The following is a 6,128-nucleotide window of genomic DNA, read 5'->3' as shown; positions in this document are numbered from 1 at the left end:
ACACAGTCGCTGTACCAGATGGGGTTCACAGCTTAAAGAAGAGAACAGGTATTTAATTCTCATTTAGCAAGAGAGGAATTTGAGGCCCAGAAAAGTTAAACAGCTTTCCCAAGGTCTCACAGCAAACAAGTGGTACAGCCAGAATTAGAACGCTTTTAATCCCCATTCCCTGCCCATGGCTCTTCTTGCCCTGTCTCCATGCTTTCATCTCCCTTCCCCTTGATCTTTTATCCTCTCTGTATTTTCCCTTAATTCCTCTCCCTTGGCTTCCCCTCTCCTCTTTCCTGCGTCCCCTTTATAATCTCTCTCTTCATTTTTTTCTCTTTCTCTCCATCACCCTTCTCTCTATCTCCTCATGTCCCTTTTGTCTTTATTCCCCTGTCTCATTTATTTCTCCTCCGGTCCCTTCTTTCTTTCTCCTCCTGCCCCTTCTCTCTTACCAGCCCCGGGTCTGTCTCCCTTTCTCCCCAGTCTTTTTTTCCTCTTTCCCTTTTCCCTTTCCACTCTCCTTTTCCTTTTTCTCCTCTCTTCTCCCGACCCCTTCTCTACACAGCTCCCCTTCACTCTTTCTGGCTACACCCCCTGGCCACCTACTGGGAAAGGCAGAAATACAACAGAGCTTTTCTTGTTCCACAGAAGCCCATCCTGCTGTGAGCCCACCCTGAAGCCAAGCAGAATGTAGACCATGTCTCCTTTCTGCGCACGACAGGGCTGGTCTCGGGAATTGAGCAGGCTCAGTGATCTCTCTCTCGCTCTCTCTCTTTGGTTTCCAAGGCTCACTATTCATCACCCGGGCCCCCGCCCTCCACCATGAGAACCAAGAGGTGGATTGGAGAAGAGACCAGTCTCAACTCACACACATAGCGGTCCATTTGGGTCTCACAGAATCCAATACCCAGAGAGGAGAGCCTAAGAGGCCTAGGGGCCTCTTAGTCCCCCAGGCCTCTTCCCACATTTCCTATAAATTTTCCCAAGGATCCCACTGGAATCCTACTTCATCTTGCCTGATTCCAATCTGGAGAGTTGCAGGCCATCCTTGCTGAATTGGGGGTGCGATTCTTGCATTCTCTGAGAGAAAACTGAATTGGGATCAAGTAAGATCTGGAAACCTTCTGAGTGGTCTGTGTAAGCTGTCCACAGGGAAATATGTTTGTCTGGGGCCCATGAGATAGAAGTCCTGAAATTAACTGGGCATCCAAATGATTTAATTATCAATTCTTCTCTCTTCCTCTCTCTGTCATTCTCCATTTCTGGTCAAATTAGACATAGTCTCTGTCCCCTTTTGAGGCACAGAGTCTAATAGGGAGGGAGATCCGAAAGCTTATTCCCATTTAACAGGAGAGGAAACTAAGACACAGAGAGATGCAGTGACCTGTTCAAGGTCCAACAACAGATAACTAGCAGAACCTATGTCTCCTGACTCCTAGTCCCGTCATCAGTCCATGTGGGAAATTTCCACCAACACCCTGGATGAGGCAATCCTGGTTCTGGTCAGGTGTCCACCATTCTCCCAGTGGCCAATGTTCACCAATCAGCACCTGTAGTTCCCCCGGGTCTTCAGGCTAGGGGAATAAACTAGGGATGAGGCAGTCTAACCCCAGACAGGTCAGCAATGGTGGAACTGGGGGTGGTGGTGAAGGTGGTGAAGAGCCTGGTAGTACACCACTGCTATCAGTGAACAACCTGAAGGAGGTAATAAAGGAATTATTATTATTATTACTATTGCTGTTATTGTTTTTACATCCTTACTCTAAGCCAAACATTTCTAAGCTTTGGGATAGGTAAACGATAATCAGGTTGGACACAATATCTGTACCATATGGGGATCATCATCTAAATAAGAATGAGGACAGGCATTCAATTCAAATTTTATAGAGAGGAACCTGAGACCCGAGAGAAAACTGAGACCCAGCTTGCCCAAGATCCTACAGGAAACAAGTGACAGAACTGGGATTAGAACCCTGGTAAATTGCCACTGCCTGCACCCTGCTCAACTTGCACGCCTTTCACACTTTTCTGTCTCTTCCCCTTTAATTTTCATCTCCTCTGCATATCCCCTACCTCTTCTCTCTTAGCTTACCCTCTCCTGTTTCCTGCTCTTCACCTTCTATTTCTCTGTACTTCCTGTCTTTCATATCATGTCCCTTCTCTTTCTGCCCCATTCCCGTCTATCTTTCTGCTCCGGTCCCTTCTCTGTTTCTCCCATCCCTTCTTTTTTCACCTGTCCCTTCTTTCTTTTTCTCTCTGTCTCTTTTCTCTTACCCCTCCAGTCCCTTGTCTGTTTCTCCCCCAACTCCAACAACCCTTTCTCTCCCGGTCCCATCTCCCTTTTTCCCTTGGTTTCTTATTCTCTCCCAGTCCTATCTCCCTTTTCCCTTGGTTTCTTATACCTTTCTCCCCCTATTCTTGCTCCCTTTTTCTCTTTACCCTTTCCTCTCTTCTTTTCCTTTTTCTCCTCTCTTCTTCCCACCCATCCTGTACAAAATCCATTTCACTCTTTCTGGCTCCACCCCCTGGCCACCTACTACCAGTGATGTCCTATCTGGTCCTTCAACACATTTGACCCCCATCTCCACTGTTTCCGGCCTGTCTGGGGCCAGACTGCCTCATCCCCAGTTTATTCCCCGGGGCCTGGGGACACGGGAGAGTTGCAGATACTTATGTGTGAACATCAGCCACTGGACAAATGATGGAAGCAGCAGTCACGTCGTGGATAGAACACGGGGCTAAGAGTCAGAAGGTCATGGGTTCTAATCCTGGATCTGCCACCTTTCAGCTGCGTGGCCTTGGGCAAGTCACTTCACTTCTCTGTCTCTCGGTTACCTCATCTATAAAATGAGAATTGAGACTGTGACCCCTATGTGAATAAGGGACTGTGTCCAACCCGATTTGCTTGTGCCCACCACAGTGCTTAGTACAGTGCCGGACACACATTAAGCACTTAACAAATGCCATTATTATTATTATTACTATTATTATTATTATTATTATTATTATGGATACCTGAGCAGTAGCAGGACTGTTTCCTCCAGGGTGTTGATGGAGATTTTTCTCATGGAGCAATGATGGGACTAGGAGTTAGGAGACAATGGTTCTGCTACAAGGAGACAGGAGTGTTTTCTCTTTCCCCTATAACAGAAATAAAAATGACAATTAATAATTATGGTATCTGTTAACAGCTTACTAGGTGCCAGGCACTGTACTAAGCACAGGGGTAGACTCAAAAAATCGGGTTGGGCACGCTCCCTGTCCCAGCTGGGGTTCACAGACTCCATCTCCATTTTACGGTTGGAGTAACTGAGGCCAGGGGAAGTGAAGTGACTTGTCCAAGATAACACAGCAGACAAGTAGTGGAGCCGGGTTAGTTCTCTTCCTGACTTCCAGGCCCGTTCTCTGGTCTCTACACAATGCTGTTTCGCTAAATAGCTACTGACTTACAAATCAGTCAATTAGCGGTATTCATTGAGCACATATTGAGTGCAGATCACTGCACTGAGAGCTTGGGAGAGTACAGTACAACCGAAATGGTAGGCATGTTCTCTGCCCACAATGAGATTACAGACTAGAGGATCAAAGAAAGTAAAGGAAGGGGGATCCCCGATCCTGAGAGGCCCGCCATCACACCGCGGGACACCTGCTCCCGAAAGGATCCTTCTCCTCCGGACCCCGCGCCAGGGCCGGGGATCTCCATCCCTTCCTCCCCGACCAGCCTGCTATCGGGCTCCCATAACCCCCGCCCGGACATCTGCATCCCCCCCGAAGACACCAAGGCCCCTGGTCTGCCCGCCCCCCCCCCCCCCATTATCACTAGACTCACCCTTCTAAGCGACTCTACTCCGTCCAAGTAGCCAACTGGGATCGTGGGACATTATGTTCCCCTGCTTCCACCCCCGCCCCCGCCATAAGTGAACTTTTTGAGGGGCCCTCACTCCTTCCTTCCCGGACCGGACATGACCGATTCTCCCGCCCCACTCCCCGGGAAAAAAGGCCCTTGTTCTCACCGAGTTACTTAAACAACAACACCATTCATACCTACTCAGCCCACCCATGCTATTTGGCTCTGCACGCCTCTTCCCAGGCGTTTCTTCTCCCATGGCCCCCATAACATTTCCGCGCTACTCCAGAAGTGTCTGGAGTACACTTCTTGACTGTGAGTCCACTGTTGGGTAGGGACCGTCTCTATATGTTGCCAGCTTGTACTTCCCAGTGCTTAGTACAGTGCTCTGCACACAGTAAGCGCTCAATAAATACGATTGAATGAATGAGTGAATGTCATCCACAGGACTCCATCCTCCACCACCTCAGAGACTCTTCTGCCAAGAGCCCCTGGACTCTCCTTGCCATTAGCCTTTTTTATTTGATTTGACGGGCCCATGGACAATTCATCCTTCTGCTGTGGGCATCATCTGCCTATTTTATGGTTAATTGTGCATGTTAATTGTTTACTTCTACCTGTGATGTCATCATCCGCTTATTTCATTATTACCATCGCTTGTTAATTGTTAACTGCTCTCCGTAATGTCATCATCTACCTATTTGATCATTGCTTCTGCATGTTACTTGTGAACAGCTCGCGGTGCTGTCATTTACCTTGCTGAGCTCACCATGAACTACCAATTCCCCTGCTCCCGTCTGCCCTTCCCAGTCCTCACCTTTCCCTTCCCCTTTCCCACTCAGCTCTTTCCAACAATTTCCCCAGCCTCCACCCCTTTCCCCCACTCCTCCCCAGAACCCCTCTGTACCAGCGCCAACCCTCAACCCTCAACCCTTCACTTCCAAACCCTTCCCTCCCCTCCTCCCCGCCCCAGCCCCATCCCATTCTTTCTCATCGCCACCCCTCTTCCCCCTCTTCCCGCCTAGGCCCCCACAAACACATTCCAATCCAAAACCTTCCCTCCCCTCACACCCTTCCCCCTCTCTCCCCTCCCTCCACAGCTGCTGCCAAGTGTGGCCTTTGGAACCCCTGCTCCATTATAGGTAAACTCCCTTTCATCCTCCACTGGTTTCTTCTTCTCTGCCTTCAAATCTTCTCTGCCTTCAAGCATGCCCATGTCTCCCCCATCCTAAACAAAACCCTCTCTTAACCCCACTGCCTCTTCTAGTTATCGCCCTAACTCCCTCCGACACTTCCTTTCCAAACTCCCAAAACGCATCCTCTACTCTCTCTGCCTTGAATTCCTCAACTCCAACTCTCTCCTAGACTCCCTCCAATCCAGCTTCCGTCCCCCACACTCCACCGAAACTGCCCTCTCAAAGGTCAACAATTACCTCCTTCTTGACAATTGCAGTGGCCCCTACTTTAACCTAATCTTCCTCGACCTCTCAGCTGCCTTCGACATGGTGGATCAGCCTCTTCTCCTAAAAACGCTGTCCAAACCTGGCTTCACAGACTCCGTCCTCTCCTGGTTCTCCCCTTATTTCTCCGGCCGCTCATTCTCAGTCTCGTTTGCAGGCTCCTCCTCCCCGTTCCTCCCCTTACTCCAGGGGTTCCTCAAGGGTCAGTCCTTGGTCCCCTTCTATTCTCTATCTACACTCACTCCCTTGGTGAATTCTTTCGCTCCCACGGCTTCAACTATCATCTCTAGGCTGATGACACCCAAATCTACATCTCTGCCCCTGTTCTCTCTCCCTCCCTCCAGGCTTGTATCTCCTCCTGCCTTCAGGACATCTCCATCTGGATGTCTGCCCGCCATCTAAAACTCAATAGCTTTGAGTTTTGTCCAAGACTGAACTCCTTATCTTCCCTCCCAAACCCTGTCCTCTCCCTGACTTTCCCGTCAATATAGACAGCACTACCAACCTTCCCGTCTCAGAAGCCTACAACCCTGGTGTCATCCCCGACTCCGCTCTCTCATTCACCCCATACACCCAATCCATCACCAAAACCTGCCAGTCTCACCTCCTCAACATCACGAAGATCCGCCCTTTTCTCTCCATCCAAACCGCTACCTTACTGGTTCAATCTCTCATCCTATCCCGACTGAATTATGCATCAACCTCCTGTTTGATCTTCCATCCTCCTGTCTCTCACCGGTTCAGTCTATTCTTCACTCTGCTGCTTGGATTGTGTTTGTACAGAAACGCTCTGGGCATGTCACTCCCCTCCTCAAAAATCTGCAACTGTTGCC

Source organism: Tachyglossus aculeatus, chromosome 4 (genome assembly GCF_015852505.1).
Source record: "Tachyglossus aculeatus isolate mTacAcu1 chromosome 4, mTacAcu1.pri, whole genome shotgun sequence".
In the NCBI taxonomy this organism is placed as follows: Eukaryota; Metazoa; Chordata; class Mammalia; order Monotremata; family Tachyglossidae; genus Tachyglossus; species Tachyglossus aculeatus.
This window is presented reverse-complemented; position numbering follows the sequence as displayed.